At 38.5% G+C, this 26,491-nt stretch overlaps 1 protein-coding gene across 1 annotated transcript in view; it reads left to right on the top strand.

The window, feature by feature from the left end:
* Positions 1 to 26,491, top strand: part of NMD3 (NMD3 ribosome export adaptor) — a 123,605-nt gene that overhangs the window by 428 nt on the left and 96,686 nt on the right. The window contains exon 2 of the mRNA XM_046002882.1: positions 1,917 to 1,989. The gene's annotated coding sequence lies outside the window, so the exon portion shown is untranslated. The remainder of the gene's footprint in view (positions 1 to 1,916; positions 1,990 to 26,491) is intronic.

Genomic DNA, 26,491 nt, shown 5'->3' with positions numbered 1-26,491 from the left:
ATTCATCTCGAACCTCTTCTTTGGTCTGGAGAATTCAGAGCTAGTCTGTCCTACCCATAGTCGTCACTAACTGGAAGAAGCGGTGAGGCTTTTAGGCGTGCGAACTGGGTGTTGCTGTATGGGTTCTTCTGGTCGTGCAGGTCTTTGGGTGGAGGCACCAAAGAAATAATGTTTCCTCTTCTCTCGGCACCCCTGGCATAATGCTCTATGAAAACAGTTCCCCATTGAGGCCGCTTGGCTTTGGGACTGTCAACAGCTTGGCTCCGGCATCACCACGTGGAAAGTTGAAAGAATCGTTCAGGGAGCACCCAAGTACTTAACTCCAGGGTTGAATAAGTGTTAACATTTGCCATAATTGCTTTTCATGTCTCCTAAATATTTCAGCCTGCGTTTCCTCAGAATAAAGACAGACATTCTCCTGTGCAACCACATAAGAAGATCGCATCTAAAGGGCTCCTGGGTGGCTTAGTGTGTTAAGCCTCTGCCTTCGGCTCAGGTCATGATCTCAGGGGCCTGGGATGGAGCCCCTCATCGTGCTCTCTGCTGGGGGTGGGGGGAGCCTGCTGCCCCCTCTCTCTCTGCCTGCCTGTCTGCCTACTTGTGATCTTTGTCTGCCAAATAAATAAATAAATAAAATCTTAAAAAAAATATGAAAATCTCTTAAAAAAAAGAAAGTCGCATATAAGAAACTTAGTAACATGATAATTTTACCGGATATCTAGCCCATACGCAAATTTCTCTGATTGTCAAAAGATGTTTTCTATACTGGTTTGGTAGAAGGATAGTCCAACGAGGATTCATGCATTGCATTTCTTATGCTCCTCTCTTTTAATGCAGAACAACCTCCCCCCACGTTTTTGTATTCGTGGCAGTAACTTTTTGGAGAGCCTAAGACAGTTACCGGGCCTTTTATTCCTCCTGATATCATTCAACCTCTTCTCTAGCTTCCCCATTTACTGTAAAGTAGAAGAAGGATCAAGAGGTTTGGTTATATGTCAAGAATCTTTCAGACTTTAAGAGGTGCTCTTCATATTGTTTCCCATCCAGAAGAACATAGTATTAAATATTAAACACATAATATTAACCTTTAAATGTATAATATTAGGTTGCCCCAGTATTAATAACTGCAATCTGAATTGTCCTCCAGATTTCTCCGTATAGTCCTTTATAAAGTCTACTTTCCCTTTTGTGGTTAATAGATAAACTAGACAATGGAGACTTTGGAACTCCTTGTAAGAAAATATCTTAGATTCCTGTGAGGAGAACACAGGTTAAAAATCCATTTACCTGGGTGGGTAGGGTAATCATCTGGTTCATTCTGGTACCTCCTACTGCAGATCACCTTGTAATAGATGCTTTAGTGAATTAAATTCTAGCTTTATTCAAAGAACAGCGAAACTCTGGTCTCTTCAGAATTTGGGCCACTTTACAGTTCTTGTGTTAATTCTGTTTACAGTGAGTTTTTCTACAAGTCTTGTGATGCATGTTTTAAGATGATTTTGTAAGATCCAGGAGTGTCCTATGTTTACCTGGGCATACCTGATGTATACTACCAGCTCTGTTCTAATAGCAGAAATGAATCAGGAGTATGTAATGCTGTGCGTTATCTCTGCCTGTGGTCTTCTGGTCTCTGGCTCATATAAATATCTATGGATGTGAGCTCATCCATTTTAAGCTTATCAGCTGTGCTGGGCAAGAGTTATGTCAAGTTTACTCTATATAACAATGGCCGCCTCAACTTCCACAAGAGAACTCTCCAAGGGCATCATCTAGTGCACAAATGGAGAGTTCTAAACAGCCCATATCCCCACTTCTCAAAAGAGGACAATTTTTAGTAAGTTGGTCTGAGTCACTGGGTTGTATCAGTGAATTTTCATTTGCACCAGCTAATTATCGTCTGCTCTTGCCCCTAACAGTTGATCTGAATTTCATCAGAGTGCGCATACCGAAAGCCCCAAGATCAGAAGCTGCTAAGCAGAAGTGAGCCTTGTAAGTGATGTAGCATCATTTTTGTCATATCGTATTGGTCAAAAGCAAGTGTCGGACTATTCAGGATTCAAATGGAGGAGATCAGACAAGGGCATGATCACCAGGAGATCAGGCCCTCTGTGGGAGAGGAGGGAAATATTTGGAAAGGAGCTACCACACTGCTCTAGGCCAAATGCAAATTTAGATGTGTACTATTGATCATATTAGTCCTTTGTTCAAAATCTAGTGGGTCTGGGTCATCTATTGACTTTGAGCCTAGTCATAACTGCCCATCCCCAATTGTGACCCACACATTTGCATCAACTGTAAATATGGCCCACCATTTCTTTTTGTTTACAGATTTCTTGGTTCACCTGCTGCTGCTTCCTAATCATACTGCTGCTTCCCTTTGTCTGCAAAAGGGAAAGAATAAAGGAGTGAAACATGCATTTAAAAATCATTTGTAATAACTTGAAGGTTCTTTGAAAATAATATAGGTGAATATAGGAGTTAAAATGGGTGTACAGGGGCACCTGGGTGGCTTAGTGGGTTAAAGCCTCTGCCTTCAGCTCAGGTCATGATTTCAGGGTCCTGATGGAGCCCCGCATCAGGCTCTCTGCTCAGCAGTGAGCCTGCTTCCCCCTCCCCTCTGCCTGCCTCTCTGTCTACTTATAATCGCTGTCTGTCAAATAAATAAATAAAATCTTAAAAAAATAAATAAAATGGGTGTACAACAAAACTCTAGATAGTAGTAGTGGAAATTCAGGCTAAATGAATATTCAGATCTAAATCATTGTTGTGATTCTTTTCCTGGTTACAGCCCTGGCAGGTGGCTGTGCCCTTTGCAAAGGGTAAAGTGATTACTGCTAGCTAATCCTTTGTCATTTTCACCCCACCTCCGGCTAACAGTTTACCTCACTAAGTAAAGGAAGTCCCGTTGATAACAAAAGTAGGCAGGCTGCATTGCAGATAGGTAAATCTAGGGGAGGAAAAGACCTCTGTATCTGGAAGTATGCTGTAGGACATTGATAATATATCTTACAAATTTTGTGTTTTTATTTTAGAAAAGTTACAGTTTAGTACGTGGTTTGTTTTTTTTTTTTTAATTTTTTAAGTAATCTCTACACCCAATGAGGGGCTCGAACTCATAACCCCTGGATCAAGAGTCACAGGCTCTGCTCACTGAGCTAGCCAGGAGCCCTCCAATACTTATTTTTAAAATGTTTTGAATGTCCCATGAATAACTAGTATGTATGTGTGCTTGTAGCTGCCAAAATCTTCCTGAATGCAAAACAGAGCCGTGGACAGCCAGATTGGGATAAGAAATCCACCTAAATTAAACAAGTGAGAAGAAAAGGTCCAAAACCTTTAAGAGATTATTTCCTTTGAGGCAGTCTCTTTGTTCATTGTGTAGCATTTAGCAGCTTGTGATTCAGTTATCCACTGCAGTAGAATGAACTTTCCCACATATTAAAAATACGTTTGAGAGGTGCCGGGATGGCTCAGTGGGTTAAAGCCTCTGCCTTTGGCTCAGGTCATGATCCCAGGGTCCTGGGATCGAGCCCGGCATTGGGCTCTCTGCTTAGCAGGGAGCCTGCTTCCTTTCCTCTCTCTCTGCCTGCCTCTCTGCTACTTGTGATCTATGTCTGTCAAATAAATAAATAAAATCTTTTAAAAAAATACACGTTTGATATTTCTCATGATTCTGAGAGTTGGTTGGTTGGTTCCTTTGTGGTTTTGTTTGGGCTTACATAGTTATGTTCAGCTGTAGCAGGGATCAGCAAAATGGCAGCATCTATGCAGGTGGAGGGTGTCAGTCTTGTTAAAGCATAGCCTGGGGAATCAACAAGGTCACCTATGTCACATTCTGTAAATCAGAGGAAATCCAGAGGCCACCATGCCTTCAAGGTCTTGGCAAATAGGCTCTCACTCTCTATGGGAGTTGCTGCAGATACTGTGGCCGCAGCTAGCTGAACTAAATGGCAGATTTCCTCTGTGTGCCCCACCAAGGAAGATCAAGGGCGGATGATGACCTTGACATTAGACTGGCTCTGAGAGCCTTATTTGGATCATTTCAGATTGAGTCATAAAACTTCAAATTTATGATCTCTGATGGGAGCTTATTGTCTTACTCTATCCTTTACTCCTGCGTTTCCTGTAAGCTAGCAGGAAGGTTGAGAGATTTGATTAGATGGAAAGAATCCCTCACACTTTATGATGCCATTATACTTACCATCCTGTTTCTGATTCTGTGCGCACTGACTCACTTTCCTCAGTACTTGTTTAGAAGTGCCCCTGCCTTGAGATTATCCACTCCCTGGGAGAAGTGATCATACCCTCCCACCTGCCCACTGTGATATATCTTCCACAGATACGTATCGAATTTAACTGAATAGTTTTACGAAGCTTAAAGTCTGATTATTTGCTTACCTCACAAAAGAAAAACAAATTTAAGAATCCCAGTACTACCTATACATTCTAGTAGCATGCGTCAAAGAATTATATTTCATACCCAGATCCCGTCTAACCAATCAGATGTTCCTAGACGTTTTCCAAACACATAGTCAAGAGTTAGGAAGCAGTCTGCTTAATGATAAGTTTGAGCTAGCAATCACCTTTAAAGACTTTTAACTTTAAATTTGTCTGCAGATGAAAATCGAAACGTAACAACAACAAACCTTTAAAGACTTTTAACTTTAAATTTGTCTGCAGATGAAAATCGAAACATAACAACAGTTTGTAGTATATGCTGGGTATGTTCCAAGGCAGAATGATTCCAGAGAGGGTTTCTAATCTACGGTAAATGCTGCTACTAATTGCTCGGTTGAATTTCTTAATATGCGTTTTCTCCCAAATCTCATTTAACTCTGTCTTCTATTTGATGGAAAGCTTTGACAATTTATTATGTTTAGAAGCAGCTGGGGTGGCTTTCTAATTGATGATTTGTTATCTTATATTTCTTACTTGACTGTCCACATTTTTCATTCTCTTCAGCATTTTTCTCCAGTGTCTCCTGTCTTACTGAACTAGATGGATGGTGCTGCTTTTGTGCAAAGGCAGGCAGTATTTCAGTCTCTCCTCTGTGTCCTTCCATCAGACTGTGGATACATGCAGGGCTGATACTAGATGACATGTCTTATGACTTGAGCATTAACAAAGTGTATTCACATATACCGTATCAGCTGATAGTTAATGTACCATTCCTGTGCGATGGATGCTATCACTGTCTTCATTTGGCAGGTGAGAAAACCAGTGGACAGATGTCCCAGAATACCTCAAATTTAACATGTCCAAGTCAGCCTCATAAAATCTTTTTATTCTCTGGATACCTGATTTGTTTAAAAGCAGCCCCATTTGTCAGTCACACAAGTTTGACCTTCAGTTCTTTCTTTTTCTCCCTTAACTCTACAGGTCCAGTCAGTCACCAAGATCCTGTGGATTCTCTCTCTCTCTGAGACTATGGCCCTTCTGATCCGTCACCTGCTCCCTAGAAAGCTTTATCTCACACCTGGGTTTATGTCCAAGCTCTCTATCCGCTCCCCTGACTTCCGGGTTGCCTGTCTGGTCTTTCACATTGAGCAGTCTTCCTCAAACCCAAATCTTTTCAAGCACTTTTGTTTTAAATTGGTCAGTAGTTCCCTGAAGGGCATAATCCAAAGGGCTATAAAGCTCTTCACAATCTCTCTCAGCCTCCAAGTTCCTCCTTTTCTGGTCCCTACCGTGAGTACATTTTCATGCACTTGTCTTTGCACCCACTGTACCCTCAGAATGTAGTTTTACTCTCTGAATCCCTCCACTCTGGAAACTCACCTCCCTACCTCACCCAAGGTCCGTGCTTTCTGTAGTAGTATTTCTCAAACTTGAATATGCATGAGAATCGCCGGGAGTGTGGGTGGGGGGTGTTGGTGTCTTGTTACAAGCAGAGTCTGATTCAGTAAGTCCCTGGATGGAGTATGAAATTCTACACTTTAACAGACTGATTGGTGATAGGATACTGCTAGTGGGTGGGCCACACCTCAAGCAGAAGAATCTAGATCTGCAATGTCCAATAGAACTTTCTATAATGATAAACATGCTGTCTGTTTTTTAATACTGTGGACACTAATCACTTGTACCTATTGAGCACTTGAAATGTAGCTAATGAGACTGAAGAATTGCATTTTTAAATTTTACTTAATTTTAAGTAGCCACATGTAGCTAAGTGGCCACCATGTTGAACAGTGCAAATCTATTCAAATCCCTTTTCATCCTTCAAAACTCATTTCAAACACGGCTCAACTTCCGGACCAGCTATATAATTTGTGGAGCCCAGTGCAAAATGAAAATGCAGGGACCCTTGTTAAATTATTAAGAAATTCAGGATAGCAACAGCAGAGCATTAAACAAAGCACACTTCTAAGTGCATGAATCCCATGCCCATGAAGACTGCCCTGCAAGACCAGGAGAAAAACTAACAAAAGATATGAAGAGGCAAATCACTGAAGAGGAAATCTGTATGGTCAATAAGTGTTTGAAAAGATGCACATTTTCCTAGGAACCAAGGCAATGCAAATTAAAGCTACAATGAGATATACTTCCATACCCCCCAGAAATTTTAAAGTCCAGTAATACCGTGTTGTCAGTATATCATCACTGCTGGTGAAGGTATTGTGTATCACTTCTCTAGCAAGTTGTACCACCTCTCTAGCAAGATTGAAGATGTACCTGTCCTGTAAGCCACCAACTGCACTCAGGTGTCTTCCGTGGAGAAACCCTTGCACATGTGATCAAGAAGACATCTGTAAGAATGTTTATGACAGCTGTCTTATACTGAGAGGAATTTGAAACAAACTGAAAATATACAAATGGGAGCCTGATAAATAAATGCAGTATTTTCTTAAGAAAAATTTTATGTAAGTAAAAATGGATGGATTAGAACTATATTTCTGTTCTTGGATAAATTTCAAAAATATAATATTGATCAAAGAAAGCAAGTTCCAGAAAGGTGCTGTTTATGAATATATTTTACAGATGTGAAAGCCATAGCTGTCAATATACATGTATGGCAAACATATATAACTAAAGCACAAAAGTGATAAATGCCAAAATTAGCTCAGTGATTTCTTTTGGGGATGGGATAAAGAGACAGAGACCAGGGTGCCCAGGGCACTTCACTGGATCCACAATGATTTATTTCTTAAAAAATAATGTTTTGGCTGAGGTAGACACACACACAGAGGAAATAATGCAAGTACTAGAAAAAAGTAATGGATGAATTGCTTTTTAAGAGAAGTAAAATTCTGGGGGTGCCTGGGTGGCTCAGTGGGTTAAAGCCTCTGCCTTCAGCTCAGGTCATGATCCCAGGGTCCTGCATCGGGCTCTCTGCTCAGCAGGGAGCCTGCTCCCCCTTCTCTCTCTGCCTCTCTCTCTGCCTACTTGTGATCTCCGTCTGTCAGATAAATAAATAAAATCTTTAAAAAAAATTTTATTATTAAAGTACAGGAAAATGGAAATAAATGAACTAAACTTTCAATTCCAAGCCTAGAAAGTGAAGAGTAAAAGAACCAAAGAAAGCAGGAAGAAAATAATAAAGATTAAAAAGCAGAAATTAATTATTGGAAAAGAAAAAAATTACAGAACTAATAAATAAATCGTTGGGAAAAGGAAACAAAATAGTTCTAGGCAAAAAATAAATAGACATACTACCAGCTAACCTAATCAGGAGAGGAAACAGAGAGAAAATACACAAAACAAGAAATGACAAGGAAGACCTAAGCTTTGCAAGGGTAGAAATTTAACGGATGCTGAAATTACTGGGTGTAAGATTCTTGAGGATTATTGGGCAATGGGATATTCACACATTATCAGGTATCACCCCACAGATTGCAATATGGTACACACACGTGTGCGCACGCACACACACACACACACAGTGTATTTTTTTTTAAAGATTTTTATTTATTTATTTTGAGAGCGAGACCACAAGAGGGGAGGTCAGAGGGAGAAGCAGACTCCCCATGGAGCTGGGAGCCCGATGTGGGACTCGATCCCAGGACTCCGGGACCATGACCCGAGCTGAAGGCAGTCGCTCAACCAACTGAGCCACCCAGGCGCCCACACACAGTGTATTGACATTGTACCCTAATCTTTATAAGCTTTCAGTAGTCCACAAATGGGCTACTGAAACAGTAATCTTCAGTGGAAGAGGAGACTTCGCTTTGTCTTTGTGTGTGTTGTTTTGGAATGTTCCTCACTTCTAGAGACACAAAAGTATTGCCTGAGGGAAACTGAGGCTACCGGAATGGAGATGTTTAGATTGAGAAGCTAAGCCAAATGTTTTATTTTGTAATGAAAAACTGATGTGTCTTGCCAAAGACTGGTATTTTAGCAAAGCAAGACCATGCAGACTTGTGTCTTCCACAGGAGAATGGATTATTTTCCAGATTTGGATTTAGATTTTATTCTGTTTGGTTTTTATTGTTGGAGATGTGTATATATGTGTTCTTCTTTGTGGAGTAACACACAGAGAATTAGGAGCAGAGCTCCAATTAGGAGCTCTAAAGCTGTAGGAGAGATAGTCATACCTGATCTATCTCTGGGACTTTGAAGAAATGACTTGGACTTAGTTCAGTTTAGCAGAGTGGATTGTGGATATGCTCACTAAGATTCCATAACTCAGAATGTCCTGAGTCATTCTCAGGCAATGATGCCACTGTGTCATCATTATCCTGAGGGGTAAGAGGGGGGTGGAGCTTAGAATAACCAAAGCCCCGTTTGGGTGGTGATTCTTTTGAAGGGAAACAATTCTACTGGAGATCATCCACTTGACTAGTAATTACAAATTATTGGTTTGCAAAATTTAAGGATGGAGGAGGTACAAGTACTAGAGAAGAACTTTTTTCTCTTTTAAGTTCTTGTTGGGAGTATGATGTGGATCTTGAGACATCAAGATAAATGGGGGCCGAACGGAGAGGCAGTCAAGGCAGGGTCCCACTGGGGAGGGCTTCTTTGATAGAAACGAATAAGGAGTGACTGCCTGTACTAAGCTTCCCTTGCCAACATATCTTAGCTCTGGTGGGGGGGATTAAGGAAGGGCTTGTTCTAGCCAGGGCTCAGTGGTAAAGGGCAAACTGCTGCCTCTGCCCTGTAACGGCAAAGGGGTGATAATGAGGATGTCCCAAGTTAGCAAAAATACATATATATTTTCCAAAGGGCTTAACTTCTGTATAAATCAATTAATAAGAGTGTATACCCATTATGAATTGGTTCTGTCTTTTCCTTGTAATAAATTCACAGTCTCCTATCAATAAGAGAAATTCCAATGATTTTGAAAAATTGTTATTTTTTCATTAGTTTGCCAACAGCAGATCTTGGACCTCCATAGTTGCATGAGACGAGTCCTTACGATAAATCTCTGTCTCTATCATTATGTGTATATAGATAGGTAGGTAGATAGATACACATTTATTGGTTCCATTTCTCTGGAGATCCCAGACTAATACACTAGATAATGAATACAGTCTTTCTTTCATAAAATACTTGGTTAGGGAGAGCTTTAACTGTCATACATTTACATCTGCCTCATCTTTTAACTGCTGTATGATATCCCTTGTCCTATGGTATATTTAGCCATTTCCTTTTTGATAGGTACATAAGTTCTCTCCAGGCTCTATTCTCAGAATAATGGCAAACAACACTTTTGCAAAGCAGGTTGCTTCCATTATGGATTGAGAATTGCTGAGCCAGTCCTGGCCATAGAGTGAAACACACATGAGAGGAAAATGGAAATATCTTCCGCAGTGAGGATTTGTTCCCCCTGTATCACAGACCTTAGGACAATAGCTCCCATTCATGGCTTTGTGACCTTACTTTGCCAAGTCAGGACATTTTTTAAAAAGCCAAAACAAAACAAAACAAAGAACTTTCTGTTACCATCATCATTTTCAAAAGCAGGCTATTTTAGAGGGGCTTGGGTGGCTCAGCTGGTTGAACATCTGGATCTTGATTTTGGCTCAGGTCACGATCTCAGGGTCATGAGACTTGAGCCCTGAGTCAGGCTCCATGCTCAGCATGGAGTCTGCTTGAGACTGTCTTTCCCTGTGCCCTTCCTTCCCCCTCTAAAATAAGTAAATAAATCTTAAAAAAATGAACAAAGAAGCAAACAAACAAAAACCCAGGCTATTTTAACATAAAAGCACAGAGACAACCTCAGTTTAATAGATGGTCAAATTGAATAAATTCTATTTTATTCAAAATGCGCTGCACTGTCTTTATTCTTTGTAGTCAGCAGGTGAATACATTCTCACTCACCTGTTTCAGTCTCCATATACATACATTAATATTATTCTGTCTTCTACATTAACAAAGTATTTGGGAGATAAGTAAAGTGAGACAGTTCCTGCCTTCTGGCAAAGGGAGAGATCATAACCCAAGAAAAGATGAAGGGTGTTTCCTCGGACTCTGACCTAGGAAGAGTTTAGGATGCGTTGGAGAGAAGTCAAACCTGTGTTCTTGAGGTCTCAACAAAAAGAATCCTGGCATAGAAAGAAGAGTGTGAGGTTGTCAAAGAGATTGAAACCCATTGGGAAAACACTGTCACCTGGTATGCCCTGCAATGGTTCCCTAGTTATAGACACCAGAACAAGTTATTTAGAGAAGAACATCTGAATCCATTAGGTCGTCTTTATGCTGCTTTCTTTAACACATTTCCCTTCTATACCATGAAAAAATTGTGAGAATATAAGGTTCATGTGAAGTTAAAAAATTGATAATTGTCTTTTGAAATAAAATAGCCACTTTTAGTGGTCATAGCAGCTGTTCCATCTTCAAAGACAAGGAGAAGAAGAGCGAGGAGTGCTGGCCCAGCAAAAAAGTGAGTGTGAAAAGTGAAAGGATGGAGAAGCACATTCTGTGGTTAGAAAGGCCCTGGAGATGGGGCACCTGGCTCATCGGTAGACCATGCAGTTCTTGCTCTCAGGGTTGTGTGTTTGAGCCCCGTGTTGGGCATAGGGACTACTTAAAAATAAAATCTTAAAACAAACAACAACAACAAAAATGAAACACAGGTCCTGGTGCGTCAGTTCAGCCAGCACTGTGGTTCTCACCCTATAATCCCACTTGAGGAGCAAGGTTTAGAGTGAGATCCCAGCTGAAGATCTGTGACTTAGGGGCAATTCTGCCACTCTCAGGGAAAAACCTTGGACCAACCAATGGTCTCGCTGAGCCTTCGTTTATAAAATCAGGGTAAGAAGATTGCCCTGTGTGACAAGAGGGTAAGTTTAAAGCCTTGTGAAAATTAGAAAGTGGTATATAAACAAATTATAATAGTTATAAAAACCAGAAAGGGGAGGGGGGAGTTGGGATGGGCCAAAGCTAGGTCATATGGGGACTTTTTGCAAATTAGAAAAAGAACCTCCTTTGGTGGACACGGTGTGGTGCGGCTTACAGCTGCATTAGTGGAACTTGGGCTGGGTTGTAACCTACCATGTTCCCTGAGTTGTATGCGAACTACCTGCAAAACCGCATGCGGCAGACCCACTGGTCAGGGCCTTTTGTTCTGGGCCTCAAGTTCAAGGGAGTCTCCAATTCTGACTGCCATTCAGTAGAAATACATGCAAGAGTTCAGGATGAAGCTCTGTCACAATGATATTCTGAATGATACTTATCTAGCTAACACTGAGGGCAAGCAGTCTCAGTCTCAAGCTGCTTGGGCCTTCCTGAGACTTCTGTAGAGCCCAATTATTTAATAACCTTAAAAAAATGCAGTGACATTCAGCTTCAACTAAGGACATTGGTTACGTAGCTGCATCAGCAATATTTAGATGTAGGACAAATAAAATAATTGCACATAGACATATGACCAATATATGGTCTTCACTCTTGGATGACATTTCATTTTGCCATGTTTGAAACCAGCCTCGAAACTGGACACAGTACTTTGTTTCATCTGCCTTCTACCCTCCTCATTAATGACTCATTTTATCTGTTATGCTGGCCTTCTTTTCTTCTGTTGAACACATCAAATTCACCCAAAGGATACAAAAATACTGTTTCAAAGGGGCACATGCACCCTGATGTTTATAGCAGCATTATCAACGATAACCAAATTATGAAAAAAGCCCAAATGTCCATCACCTAATGAATAGATAAAGAAGATGTACACACACACACATACACACACACATGCTGGGCTATTAATTGACCATCAAAAAGAATGAAATCTTGTCATTTACAACAATATTGATGGAGTTAGGCTGTATTACACCCAATGAAGTAAGTCAGTCAGAGAAAGACAAATATATGATTTTTCTCATACATGGAATTTAAGAAAAAGAAAAAAAAAACAAATGAACTTAGGGAAAGGGGAAAAAAGAGAGAGAGAGAGGGAAGCAAACCATTAAAGACTCTTAACTACAGAGGACGAACTGAAGGTTGATGGAGGAAGGTGGGTGGGAGATGAGCTAACTGGGTGATGGGTATTAGGGAGAGCACTTTTGATGAGTGCTGGGTGTTTTATGTAGGTGATGAATCATTAAATTCTACACCTGAAGTGAATTTTACCATATATGTTAACTAACTAGAATTTAAATAAAAACTTCAAATAAACAAACACCGCCCCCCCACCCCCCACCTAGTTCATCCTACCTCTGGACATTTGCACTTTCTCTTCCCTCCTCCTAGAATGTTTTTCTCCCAGATTTTTGCATGGCTCAGTTCTTTGAGCTCAAATGACCTCTCTCATCAGAGAGGCATATGAAACAATTATGTGGCTTCTAAGCTGCACTTAAAAAAAAAAAAAATTTAACATTTTAACATCTCTGAACCTGAGATGCATTTAACAATTGCTAGTGTCTTGTGACTGGGATTAGCCAGGCAGCAGGCATGGCTTAATTGTCATTGCTCATGTGGACAAATGCAAATTTGGATGTTATTCGTGGTGGGCCTACTGGACATTGACCTCTTCTTCACAATTTAGTCAATAATCAGGGACACTAGAAACCTACATATCTAGAGAGAAACTCAAATGATATTCTAAATATCAGGAAGATTTTTTTCTGAAGATTTTTATGTTTTAGGTTCACAGCAAAATTGAAAGGGAAGTACAGAGACTTCCCATAGACTCCCTGCCCCCACAGGTGCACAGCCTTCCCCTTTACCAGTATCCCTTACCATCATAATACATTTGCAGGAAGATTCTTTGTGTTTCAAAATGGTGAAGCAATGCCAACTTTCCTCACCAAAAATGAGAAAATACAATTCATTCTCTGGAGGGCTTCTCCTATAATAGAAGCCCACCTCAGGTATAACTGTGTAATTGCATTTTTATACAATATAAATTCATGTATATATTTTAAACTTCAAATTTGCTTTAAAAAATTATGTACATAGATATTTATGAGTAATATGCATCTTTCCCAAGAAGACTTTATCAAGAGTATGACAGAAAAATTGAGATATTTATCTTCAAAATATTTGCTCTCCAAAGGCTGAGAGGATTTATTATTCTGTTCGACTTAAAAATGAAAAACTAGTAAAACAATAAATAAAAAAAAAACTCAGTGACAGCTGACAGTAAATATTTTCTACGATCTGCAACTTGTGTTCTTCTAAAAATGAATCTTTCGGGAACACAAGATACCTTACTATTCACTAGCCAAAACTTTCAAAGAGCTCATCTTTCTCAAGTGGAGCCTGTAGCTTAGTTTGTAAAGTATTTATTTCTGAAATATGTATTTTATTTGGTCTATTTTGCTTACATTAAGTTCAGTAGTTAACCTCTCCATGTCCATTTAAACAAAATATTTCGGAAGCTCATACTACTACTACATTTTCAGTTTACTGGAGAATCTAAATTTCCTTCTGAAAAAAGTAACAGAACAGTGCTCAGTAAACATATCCTTTTTAAAATTCAGAATTTAGTTTGGGTTTTTGTTTTGTTATTTTTATTGCTTCTAACCTCCCAGGCAACAATTGTATGTCTCGCAGTCTTGATTTTGTTTCAGAAAATAATATTGGAGATGGAGTAGAAAAGATCCCCTAGTTCTTACTCATTCTTCTAGTTTTTGAACCAGTTTTTCTTACTCCTGACTCTTTATAAGCAAATGTCATATGTGAAATATTTATGTCTAATGTTGATGAAAATAGAAGTATGGATTTCATATCTGCTTTTCCTGTTTGGGTCCGTATTTTCCAATAACTGACTCTTCTTTCTCATCCTTAGACTTCATCCATGCCAAGAGTTGATCACAGTGGGGACACCCCTGTTCTCACAACTTGCCTCCACTCTCTTGCCCCTTTTCACATACTCAGAGCACCTGAATCAAAGCTGGGCCAATCACAGTCCCTCTGAGGGCATTTGGAATGTAGACTAGAAATTCTAAGCTTATTTTGCTTCATTTTTGGAACAGAGGAGATAGAAACTCAGATATCAGTGGGTACTTTCCACCTTGTGAACTAGGATGTTGGTTGGCCAAGCCAGCGTGTAGTAAGAGAGAAGGAAAAAAGAAGATACAGAGACTGAAGCAGAGTTGAAGGAGAGTGGAGGTGGTCTGTCTTCCTGGCCTGACTGTGTCCTACCCTTGAGACATTTGAATCAGCTCTGCTTTTTATGATAACTTATCTTTTAAAAATTTCAGTTGGTTAGAAATGGTTCCATTACTTAAAAGAGAAATGTTAACCAGTACGGTGCTTTCTACATGATACTTGGGGGAATTTCTCTTATTTTCTTAATTATTCTTATAGAGAGCTGTTGTAATAGCCACAAAAGGACTTTCCTCAGAAAATTTTCTTCCCTTTTTTTTTTTTAAAGATTTTATTTATTTATTTGACAGACAGAAATCACAAGTAGGCTGAGAGACAGGCAGAGAGAGAGGGAGGAAGCAGGCTCCCCACTGAGCAGAGAGCCCCATGCGGGGCTTGATCCCAGGACTCTGAGATCGTGACCTGAGCTGAAGGCAGAGGCTTTAACCCACTGAGCCACCCAGGCGCCCCTCTTCCTTTTTTTAAACCTCAGATTTACATGTTTAATCTTTCTTCTTCCCTTAATGAAATCGATATTACATGTCTCTCTGTAGTGGGGATTGCAAAGGTTTGCCAAAAAATCTGAAAAGGCTGAAGTGACATGGTCCATATATATTCTCTAAATGGAGCTCCATTCAGGGACAAATCTCCTCAAAGAGGAGAAACATCTGGGGATAGAATCCAAATGTAATAGGACACAACAAAGGCCAAAGAAAAAGAATATCCAACTTAATAGTGGGATGGAGGTGAGGAGGAACAGTCAAATTTCAGAATATAAGCTTGCCATATTCTTGCCAGTTTTTCATTAGAAAAACATTGAGGGGTGCCTGGGTGGCTCAGTCAGTAGGTGTCTGCTTTTGGCTCAGGTCATAGTCCTGGTCCTGGGATCAAGCCCCGCTTTGGGCTCCCTGCTTAGCTGGGAGCCTACTTCTCCCTCTCCTTCTACTCCTCCCTACTGCTCATGTGCTTGCTCTTTCTCTCTTATAAAGAAAGAAATGAAAAAAAAAAAAAAAACATTGAAACAAGAGAACTCTAGAATTATAATGTTTAATATAAACTTATTAAGGTTTAGGTAGAAAGTTTCACTCTAAAGAGTTATCCAAAACAACATTATTTTTTAAAAGCCTACAAAAACTAACATAAAAATTGAGAAACAGAAAAGATGGAGATTAAATTCCATCAAAGTTCAGGAAAGAGAGAATAATATACCTATAGATGATGAAAACTTGCCCAAAAGACATTCCCATAAAGCAGATTAAAAATGAAAATCTAATAATACAAAGAAAATAATATAACAAATGAAAGAACACATTTTACTTGAAGTGATAGAACTCAGAAAAGATTTAAAATTATTAAGAAATGAACAAAATGAAAAGGAAACCTACTGAATGGGAGAGGATTTTGCAAATGACATATCCAATAAGGGGTTAATACCCAAACTATATAAAGAACTGATACAACATCATTAACATAAAAAAATCTGGTTAAAAAATGGGAGAGGGCCTGAATAGTCATTTCTCCAAAGAAGGCATAGAGAGGGTGAACAGACACATGAAATAATGCCATCACTAGTCATCAGGAAAATGCAATTCAAACCACAATGAGATATTACCTCATACCAGTCAGAATGGCTAATATAAAAAAGACAAGGACTAGCAAGTATTGGCAAGGATATGGAGGAAAAGGAACCCTTGTGCACCGTTAGTGGGAATGTAAATTGGTGCAGCCACTGTAGAAAACAGCGTGGAATTTCCTCAAAGTGTTAAAAAGAAATACCACATAGCCAAGTAATTTCACTGCTGGGTATTTACTGAAAGAAAAGAAAACACTAATTCAAAAGGATATAGGCTCTGGTGTGTTTATTGACACATCATTTACAATAGCCAGATACAAAAGATTTGGAAACAATGTAAGTGTCCAGATGTGGTATGTGTATACAATGGAATATTATCCAGCCATAAAAAAGAATGAAATCTTTCCATTTGCAACAACATGGATGGACCTAGAGTATATTATTCTAAGAGAAACTAGTCACACAGAGAAAGACAACTACCACATGATTTCACTTACATGTGAAATCTAAAAAACAAATGAAAAAGCAAAAAACAAAACAGAAACAGACTCAGATACAGAGAAAAACTGGTGATTGCTGCAGGGGAGAGAGGGAGAACAAAATGGGTGAAGGGTATTAAGAGGGACAAACTTCCAGTTATAAAATAAATAAGGAATGAAAAGTATAGCATAGGCAATATAGTCAATAATACTGAAATAACCGTGTGGTGACAAATGGTTAACTACCCTTAGTGTGGTGAGCATTGCATAATATATAGACTTGTCTAATCACTGAGTTGTACACCTGAAACTAACAGAACATTATATGTCAGTTAAGCATCTGCCTTCAACTCATGATCCCAGGATCATGGAATGGAATCAAGCCCTGCTTTGGGCTCCCTGTTCAGTGGGAAGCCTGCTTCTCCTTCTGCCTGCTGCTCTCTCTGCTTGTACTTTCTCTCTCTCTCTCTCTCTCTCTCTCTCTGTCAAATAAATAAATAGAATCTTTAAAAATAAATAAATAAGATTACTCAGTGTAATAAAAAAAAATGCATTCTGCCATTAAGGTGACTTAGGTCTAACAAATTATATTTTGGGTGACTTTTAGGCCAAAATTTCAAATTCCTGGGAAGATATGATTGATTCAGCTGAGGTTGGATATCAATCCCAGAATCGACAGTTATACATATTGTGGATATGATTGATGAATGCTCAACCTTGTATATCAAGGGAAGTTTCCAAAGAAACATAAAGTATTGTGAGCTGAACAGTACTTTGAAAACTGTCTTCTGCACTATGCCCACCAACCCATTTCATACACCTGAAGCTTTCCTCTCTCTGCATGGTACAGTTCTCCCCCACACAACTGCATCCATCCCTTTCCAGTAGAAGATGATACAAACATGTGTCCCTTTATTCATCTAGAGGAAACGTCATAGGAAACACACACCTGTAAGCCAAAGATTTCCTAGAGCATTCTTACTCCAGTTCTGTCAAAATATCCTTATATATTCTACAGCTCATGTTGGCTGGAAAAATTTATCTTTTGTTAAACATTTATTCAGACTAGTGAAAAGAATAATTTTCATTAACTTTAACAAGACTATTGCTTACTCTAGGGGCACCTGGGTGGCTCACTTGTCTGACTTCAGCTCAGGTCATAATCCCATGCCCCCCCCCACCCCTCTGTGCTCAGAGGGGGGTCTGCTTGTCCCTCTCCCTTTGCCCCTCACCCCTATTCATTCATGCACGTGCTTGCACTCTCTCTCAAGTCAGTAAATAAAATCTTAAAAAAAAAAGTACTGTTTACTCTAAATCCGTATTTATTTTTGCTTGAAGTCTACTGCTGGCTGTCACTCATTAACCAATTCTCTGCTTATTTATTTATTCCTAAAAGGTACTAGTTAGATATATATTAACAGGAATATATTTTTAATTTTAGAAGTAATACATTCACTGAAATGCTTTCTTTTTTTTTTTTAAAGATTTTATTTATTTATTTGACAGAGAGATCACAAGTAGGCAGAGAGGCAGGCAGAGAGAGAGGAGGAAGCAGGCTCACCTGCGGAGCAGAGAGCCCGATGCGGGACTCAATCCCAGGACCCTGAGATCATGACCTGAGCCGAAGGCAGTGGCTTAATCCACTGAGCCACCTAGGCGCCCCTGAAATGCTTTCTTTAGATCTGCTTTATAAGTAACCCAACATTTTTCTTTTATTTTGTTAATTTGCACAAAACAGATTAAACTGTACTCCTAGAAACTGCAATTATGATAAGTGTTAGCCAAATAGAGCCAGGATGTAATGTCCCAAATTAAATATTTTATTCAACTAAGATTAATTCCTCTTTTTCAAATGATGATTTGCTGTTCTAATTCTGTCAAATACATGATTACCAACTATCATTTTCAGACATTAATTGCAATTGCATTTGGGATGTTTGGCCGGCTCAGTTGGTGGAACATGCAACTCTCGATCTCAAGGTCAGGAGTTCAAGCCCCATGTTAGAGGTGGAGATTGGTTGGAAAAAAAAGGGGGGGAAATGAAATTGCTTGCACTCTCTCTATGTATATAGGAATAGTACTTCTCAGAAATTAAATCTGTAAAGATTTAAAAATTGGAATATAATTGAGGCTGTACCCTGTTTCATTCTACTAATGAGTATTTTTCATCAATAAATCCATAGCTGTATAGTTTATAAGCTCTAATTCAATAAGAGATGAGTATCTAATAAGTCTTTTTTTTATTATTTATTTATTTTTTATTTTTTTATAAACATATAATGTATTTTTATCCCCAGGGGTACAGGTCTGTGAATCGCCAGCTTTACACACTTCACAGCACTCACCATAGCACATACCCTCCCCAATGTCCATAACCCCAAAATCTTTTATTTTTATATTGATTATTTTTCATCAAAGTGTTTTTGTATGTATGTTGTTTTGATCATTTGTGCTTACATAATAATTGTAATGTTGATTCAATGTAGGAGACTTTTTTTTAACCTTAGATTCTCTGTTTTTAGATTCTCTGTTCCAGAGAATCTAAAAACATTAATTTCAGTGTATGTGTGTATTTTGTGACACAGAGTAGGAAAGAATGATCAATATAAGACTGAGATGTATTATATGATCAATATAAGACCTGATGTATTATATTATAAAAATATAATACATATAATATAATACAAAAATATAATAAAAATATAATACATATTTTTATAATATAATATATTATATTATAAAAATATAATACAATATATAAAATATATAATTATATTATAAAAATATAATACATCATTATATATAAAAATATAATACAAAATATATTATAAAAATATAATACATCAGGATTAAATTTTGTGAGGGGAGTGGAAGGCAAATATGAATTCAAGGAGAAAAAGATACAATGTAGAACTTTTCACTGTTCAAAAAGAACTTGCTCCTCTGATGGCTGCCAGAGGAGAAGTGGGGAGGGGGAGAGAGGTCAATAGGTGAAGGGGATTAAGAGTATGGTTATCATCATGAGCACTGAAAAGTGTACAGAATTGTTGAATCACCATGTTGTACACTTGAAGCTAATATAATACTGTATGTTAGCTACACTGGAATTAAAAAGAGAAATTGTTCATAGATTTTTTTAAATGGATGCTAGTAGCTTTCAAATGGCTATACTGTAAAGTTTCTATTGAACTTATTTAAAAGAATGATGTATCTTATTTTTTAAAATGTAAATGTATTAATATGTCACAAATTATAACCACTTAAACTTACATTGAAAAACTTTAGGTTACTTAAAATCATGCAACAATGTTTTTAAAATATTCATTTGGGGATGTCTGGGTGGCTCAGTGGGTTAAAGCCTCTGCCTTCGGCTCCGGTGATGATCCCAGTGTCTTGGGATCAAGCCCCACATGGGGCTCTCTGCTCAGCAGGGAGCCTGCTTCCCTCTCTCTCTCTCTCTCTCTGCCTGCCTCTCTGCCTATTTGTGACCTCTGTCTGTCAAATAAATAAATAAAATCTTTAAAAATAAAATAAAATAAAATATTCATTTGAAGAATTATGGCAAAGAAGTTTGAAGGCTACTGCTATAAACAGCAACAGGGAAAAAGAGGAAAGAGGTTAAAGATTCTGTTTAAATTATGCTAATCCTTAACAAGAATAAGGGGAAGGGGCAATTATTCAATCTTCTGGCACGACTTTTGGATGCCAAGCAGAAGTCTGAAGTCTGAAGAAGATGGGAAAGCTATTACCTTCCCTTTAGAGACAAGACCAGAAGTTGAGTCCATCACTTCTTCTATCTACTAACCCTTAGTTCATAGCCATAGATAGTCGCAAGGGAGTCTGGACAATGTAATCATTATTCTGATGGCCAGCTGACTAATCAAGAAAATACAGTACAGGCCTTGTCCTCATTTTCTTTCTTTTTTTTTTTTTAAGATTTTATTTGTTTATTTGACAGAGAGAGCTCAGAAGTAGACAGAGAGGCAGGCAGAGAGAGGAGGGAAGTAGACTCCCTGCTGAGCAGAGACCCCGACATGGGGCTTGATCCCAGGACCCTGGAATCATGACCTGAGCCGAAAGCAGAGGCTTTAACCCACTGAGCCACCCAGGCGACCCTTGTCCTCATTTTCATAAGCAGTCATGCAGCTTTAGCTTGATGTTAATGATTTCCCTCCTTTATCCATTCTACTGTTCTGTTCTTTATGGCCAGCGTACATGATAAGAACAGCAGGAGCATTAGACTACTGCTTTACATTTTTTTGCCATTAAATAAATTTTTGTTTAGAGGGAATATTGACTAAGAAAGCATGTTAGTATGGGATATTCAATAAGTGGATAGATGTTAGTACTGGCAGAGGAATGATGGATAGAGGAAGCCTATTCAAATGCACATTTAAGCTTTTATTCTTGTTATAGTCTACATGATGAAAAGGGCCAAATAAAATCAACCTGACAACACTTAACTAGCTGTCAGGACCCTAGAAGAATGGTATCATCCTGGTGCTAAGGTTTGCTACCCTGCTAGAAAATTAGGTAGCCAACAGTGGCAGGGTTGACCTCTGTGAGGGAGGATCCCTTATTGAGTTCATGCATATGCTATCCCTGCAAAATCTATTGGTATTAGATAATTAATAGACAAATAGTTCTTGTCTAATAGATAATTGAAGACACACTCAGCAGATTGAGGAAAAAGGATAACTGACATCCACAGAAACAGTACTCCTAAACATACGGTCATTAAGAGCCTTTTTCTATCCCCATGGTCTCATGTGATAAGTTAAATGGGATATGTATTAGTTAGTGATCTGTTTGCTTTCTAGTAAGATCCAAATTAACAGTGGCTTAAGTAAGATAGAAGTTTAAGTCTCCCATAATAGTTTAAACATCAAGAGTCTGGGGTTGCTATGGTTTTGGGGATCCAAGTTCATTCTAATTTCTCTGTCATCTCTAGAGTATTGCTTGCATGCTTATGGTGTTTCATAGTCATCATTACAGTCACATGTCAGGCAGAAGTCTGAAGTCTGAAGAAGGGAAGTGAAAGCTAACTCTCTTCCCTTTAGAGGCAAGATCTAGAAGTCCCTTCTTCTACCCACTAAACCCTAGATCATAACTGTAGATATCTACAAGGCAGACTGGAAAATTCAGTTCCTTAGTTATTTCAAGGGCTTACTCATCACATGCAGTCATGACTACTCTATTGGACAGCATAGACATAAAAATTTTGCATCCATTTAGAAAGTAACATTGAACAGTGTTGCCTTGGGTCAAACTACAGTTTATAGGAAGTATGAAAGCTAGAAGAACAAATTAAATGATGCCATTAGGAAACAACCAGCCAAACTCTAAATTCTAGAGCATTCTATAAGATAAATGACCCAGTTTTTTAGATTAAATGATATTTTAAAAGGGTTTTAAGAAAGATATCATTAAAATGTGATTAGTAATTTTGAATCTTGATTGGAACAACTAATTATAAAAAAGACAATTTTGAGGTAAGAAAATATGAATATATACTTTATATTAGATGCTATTAAGGAAATATTGCTTATTTTTAAAAATATAACAGTGGCATAGTGGTTATGTTAAAAAATCTTTTTCAGTTACAAAGGCATAATAAAATGTATGGGATTGTTTTAAAAATATTTAAGCAAAAAACAAAATAATGGAGAGGAATAAGTAAAATGAGATTGGAAACATTTTAATAATTGCTAGTTATATGACAAGTACATGAGAATTCATAATAAATTATATTCATCATATAAACTAGAAAAAGAAATAAAGGTGAGAGCTACTAATATGTCCAAGCTGACTATTGCTATACAGGAATAAAGCCTTGAATTGCCAAATCTCTACATTTTTCAAAGAAGTGAAAACTCCAGATTTTTTAAAACTAAAATCTCTTGATTTCATAAAACAACAACAATGTGGCCAAACAAAATATATCAGTGGGCTGGAATTTGTCCTTGGCCATCTGTTTCTTCTCTAGGAAGAACTTGTTTTGTTAATGAGTGGTTTCCCCCAAATTTAAAGTGTATTCAAGCTTTTGAATAACTCCTGGAAACCAGTGGTTAATGGCTCCATGTCTGGGGACTCAGAGGTGAGTGACACATTGCTTCTATCCAAATGGAGCTCCGAGTCTTGTCAGGGGGAGGGCATGTAGCCAAAGACTTAGATCACAACATAGGTATATGTGCAGAGGAACAGGTAGAGATGCAGTATTAGTCCTGCCATGGTGTTATGAGCTGAATACCCCCACCCCACCCCAACACACACACAATTTCATATTTTGAAGTCCTAATGTCTAGTACTTCAGAATGTAACTTTATTTGGAGATAGGGACTTTAAAGAGTTAATTAAGTTGAAATCGGGTCATTAGGGTGGGTTCTAATCCAACATGACTGATGTCTTTATCAGAATAGATGAAGAGGAGAGCCAGGGAAAATGGCACAGTAGGAGGATCCTGAATTCACATCCTCCCACAGACACCCTGAGGCAACAACTATGTGTAATGCAACTCACTCTAAAAATGACCTAAAGACTGGCAGAACACACTTTTCACAGCTAAAGACAGAAGACTATATCAAGAAGGGTGGGAGAGGCAGAGATACTGTTGCCAACCAAACCCCTGGTGTGCCAACCCACAAGTGAGAAGAATATCACAGGCACAGAGGAGCGAGGGGATCAAGCCCCACACTGGGCACCCTCGGCCCTAGGAACCTGAAATAGGAAGATGAGCTCCCAGAATGTCTGGCTTTGGAAATCAGGAGGGCTTAACTCTGGAAGAACTAGATGACTAAAATTCTGCTCATAGAAAGCCAGTGCCCTGTATCACTTGGTCTGAGACCTAGCATAGAAGCAGCAACTTGAAAAGCACCTGGGTTATATGGGAAAGATATATTGAATAATTTTAGGACATATGCCAGAGGGGCAGGGACCTGCAGAAGCTTTCTCTGGGAATGGAAGAGCTAGTTGGTACCATTTCTCTTGCCTTCCTTCAGCCTTTCCAATCAAACACCTGTGGGAGGCAGCTATGACATGCTCCATTTACCTTGCTAACACAGTTTGCCCCATCCCTTTAAAGTTGCTCCACCCAATCTGCCTGCTATGGTAGGTATCCAAAGTGGCTCCTACATTGCCACTACTAGCAAGCAACTTCAGCTGAGACTGACATCCTCCCAGAGTGACTATCACCCACCACACCCAGTGGGCAGCCCCAGTGGAGACTTGCTCCTGCCCAGATTGACTCTTGCCTAGGAAGAGGGGAGCTAACCTCACCGACCTGCATTCCTGCAGCAGCCAAAACCCGGCCTTTCAGGCAGCAGTGTAGGGTTAGGGGCAAGACCTGGCCATAGGTGTGCACAAGTCATTCCTAGACAGTTATTGCTAACAACCAGCCTAGGGGCAGCCCCACCCACGAGTGTGCCCATAGCCCTTGTAACCCAGCCACAATAGGAGGGCTCATGCAGCCCACACAGGGAACACTAAAGGAGCACCAGGTTCTGGTGACCAGGGGGGATTGCACTACTGGGCACCACAAGACTTTTACACAGACCACTATTTTCAAGACCAGAAGATGTAGCTGACCTACCTAATCTATTAAAAACAAACAAAGAGGCAAAATGAAGAGGTGGAGGAATATGTTCCAAATGAGGGAACAAGACAAAACCCCAGAAAAAGAGCTCCATGAAATAATGTAATCTACCTGGTAAAGAGTTTAAACTAATGGCTGCAAAGATACTCAACAGACTTGAGAGAAGAGTGAATAAACTCAATGAGAATTTCAACAAAGAAATAAATAATATATTAAAAAAACAGTTGAAGTGGTGCCTGGGTAGCTCAGTGGGTTAAAGCCTCTACCTTCACCTTAGGTCATAATCCCAGGGTCCTGGGATTGAGCCCCACATTGGGCTTTCTGCTCAGCGGGGAGCCTGCTTCCTCCTCTCTCTCTCTGCCTGCCTCTCTGCCTACTTGTGATCTCTGTCTGTCAAATAAATAAATAAAATTTAAAAAAAAAAACAGTTGAAGAAAACAGTAAGTGAGATGAAAAACACACCAGAGTGAATAATAGATTAGAGGATGCAGAACAGATCAGCAATCTGACAGACAAGGTAGTTGAAAGCAAACAACTCCAAACAGCAAGAAGAAGAAGAAGAAGAAGAAGAAGAAGTAGTTGTAGTAGTAGTAAAAGGTGGAGATAGTAGGATGGAACAACACCAAGCATGCTAACATTTGGATTACGGGGTCCCAGAAGGAGAAGACAGAGAGAAGGGGTAGAAAATTTATTTGAAGAAATAATAGCTGAAAACTTTCTAACCTGGGGGCAGAAATAGACATCTAGGTAGTAAGGGCAGTAGATCAATCACTTATAATGTTAGTATGAAGGTTAGAAGACAGACACAATAAAATCAATTATATCTACCAAAATAACTGAAGAGATACATAAAATACAGATGTAAAATATGGCATCAAAAGCATAAAATGTAGAGGAGGGGAAATATAGTATATTTAGAATGTGTTTGAACTTAAGCAGCTACCAACTTAATATAGACTGGTATATACATAAAATGTATAGCCTATACATTTTATGCAAAAACCTATAATAGACATACTAACACCTCTAATAGACCTATAATAGACACACTAACACACACACACACACACACACACACACACACACACGTGCAATAAAGAGAAAGGAATCCCAGCATAATACTAAAGAAAGTCATTAGACCTCAAGGGAAGAGAGTAAGAGAAGGAACAGGGAACTACAAAAGAAATCAGAAAACAATTAACAAAGTGGCAATAAGTACATACCTATCAATAATTAGCTTAAATATAAATGGACTAAATACTCCAAAGAAATAGGGTGAATGTAGTGGATTAAAATACAAGACTCATCTGTATGTTTCTTACAAGAGACTCACTTTAGACCTAAAGATACATAGAGACTAAAAGTGAAGGGATGGAAAAATATATTCCATGCAAATGGAAATGAAACAAAAACAAAAACTGAGGTAGGAATACTTATATCACACAAAATGGACTAAACAAAGACTGTAACAAGAAACAAAGAAGGGCACTACAAATGATAAAGGAAATGATCTAAGAAGAGTATATAACAATTGTAAATATCTATGTCCTCAGCATAGGATCAACTAAGTATATAAAGCAAATATTAACAGACATAAAGGGAGAAAATGAGAGTAGCGCAATAATAGTAGGGGACTTTAACAACCCACTTGCATTAATGGATACATCATTTAGACAGAAAATCAACAAGGAAACAGTGGCTTTGAACAACACATTAGACCAGATGGAATTAATAAATAATGCTGAACATTTCATCCAAACAGCATAATATACATTCTTTTCAAGGCACACAGAACATTTTCCATGTTAGGCTACATGAACATTAGGTTACAGAAAAAGTCTCAATAAATTGAAGAAGGCTGAAATTATATTAAGCATCCTTCCAACCACAATATATCATGAACCAGAAATTACAAGAAAAAAAAATGGGAAAAAATACAAATATATGGAGGCTAAACAGAATACTACTCAACAATGGGTCAACAAGGAAACCAAAAAAATAAAAAAATACATGGAGTCAAATGAAAATGGAAACACAAGAGTTCAATATCTTTGGGACACAGCAAAAACAGTTTTAAGAAAGTAGTTTATAGTAATACAGACCTACCTCAAGAAACAAGAAAAATCTCAAACAATCTAACCTTACACCTAAAGGATCTGGAAAAAGAATAACAAACAAAGCCCAAAATGGACAGAAGGAAGGAAATAATAAAAATCAGAACAGAAATTTTAACAATGAGTCTAAAAAAAAAACAATAGAAAAGATAAATGAAACTAAGAGTTGGTTCTTTGAAAAAATAAAATTGATAATCCTTTAACCAGACTCATCAAGAAACAAAGAAAAAGCAAGGACTCAGATAAATAAAATAAAATATAAAAAAGA

Source organism: Meles meles, chromosome 4 (genome assembly GCF_922984935.1).
Source record: "Meles meles chromosome 4, mMelMel3.1 paternal haplotype, whole genome shotgun sequence".
NCBI lineage: Eukaryota > Metazoa > Chordata > Mammalia > Carnivora > Mustelidae > Meles > Meles meles.
Note: the sequence above shows the minus strand (reverse complement) of the source record. Positions and strands in the feature narration are given on the sequence as shown.